The sequence below is a fragment of the Pygoscelis adeliae genome, unplaced genomic scaffold, assembly GCF_000699105.1.
Source record: "Pygoscelis adeliae isolate BGI_AS28 unplaced genomic scaffold, ASM69910v1 Scaffold412, whole genome shotgun sequence".
Classification (NCBI taxonomy): domain Eukaryota; kingdom Metazoa; phylum Chordata; class Aves; order Sphenisciformes; family Spheniscidae; genus Pygoscelis; species Pygoscelis adeliae.
In genome coordinates this window covers 768634-770191 of record NW_008824190.1, presented here as the reverse complement: position 1 = coordinate 770191, position 1558 = coordinate 768634, and positions in this window count along the sequence as shown.

Here is a 1558-nt window from a genome sequence, read left to right as displayed (position 1 = left end):
GCACGCCGCCCGCTGTCTCTGTCCGCCTCTGCCGGGGCGCGCGTGGTCTGAGCTGGTGTCCCTCTCGGTTGGGGCGCCCAAGGCAAACTCCCATCCGAAGGAGCCTCCGGGCGTAGACGGGGCGAGAAATAGGTCAGCCAGAGTTTGGGAATCCTTTAATACAACGTGTGTTACTGGCGTCTGGATGCTGTGAGCTTTCGTTTCTCCAAGTTTTAAAGCCTGCGTTAAGCTTGAAGGTTGTGCCTCAGGTTTTTCTGCAGACGGAATGAAAGGAACGATTTAGCTTTTCACACTTGTGCAAAGCGGGTGTTCGTGAAAGGCACGTTTCATAACTTTCCAGGTGTTGGTGGCTCTGCTCTGGGCTCCTGGTGGTCGTGGGGTGGGACTGTGAGCACCGGCACCTGGGAGGCAGCGGGGACGTGTGGCTGGCAGACACCGCTGCGCCTCTGACTCCCTTTGATCCCAGAAGAACTTGAAAACGGGATTATTTTTGTTTCTAAAATACTGCTTGAATGGCGGTTGTATAAAATAGCCAATTGTTCTTAATTCTTTGGGACACAACGGCCAAATCGTCTTCTTGCCGGCCCGAGCTGGAGCCTTGCTGAGCTGCTCCTTTCTGAAATGGCCTCCCACCCTCTGCACGGTGATAGGTGAGGGTTGTGGTATATGACCTTAAACTTGGTTGCACCAAAATACTTTTGAGGTTGGGATTTGGTTTTGGTTTGCCCGAGATACTGTGGCGTTGTCACTAACAGTCGTTCTCCAGAAGCTGAAATGGTTTGGGAGCAGCACCCGACCAAAAGTGGTTTTTTTTAATGGAGGTGTGTTGTACCTGCACCTTCTAACCCCGCCGTACGCCGCACGTACTTGAAAACATAACAGCAAACTTCCTTTGGTCTCCCTGTGGACTCGTAGGTCATGATCTTCAGCTACCAGAAAGCTGCAGAATTTAGAAAATCACCACGGGCCCTAAAATACCAAAGCTCATTTCTCTTTTGTCCTGCCGTGCTTTTTAGGAGGTTCTTGGGAAGTTGTGCCACACAGACGTACTTTTCTTTTCTCCCGTGTCCCTCGCCGTACAGCCGTGCTGCTGCTTTCTGCTGCCCTGTGCTCTTGGCAACCCCATTGCATTTCAGGACTGGGTAACGCTGCGAGGCGAGATTTTCTTTTCATCTGAATACTTTCCTTCGGTCGTTCTCCAGCGTTGTTTTGTCCGATTCGCATTTGCTCCGGTTTGTTTTTTAAAAAAGAAAAAAAGCCATGAAGCTGGTAATTGAGTAAGAAACGTGGCTGTAACATCAATGTTTCAGGAAATATCTGTTAATGATACATTATTCTTTCGGCTCTGGACGTTTTGGCAAGGCAAAAAGCCAGTTGTGCAATTGTCGTGTCGCAGCGTGCAATTAGAACGTGGAGTCGCTTGCGTTCTGGATAAAGAGCTGCTCTTCACGAACAGCTGGTTTAACGGGAGGAATGGTGGGGCGAGCTCGTGGGTCGGCAGCCGTTCCTGTCACGCCAGCCGGCGGCGGCAGGGGTTCGCCGAGGGGGCTCAAAACTC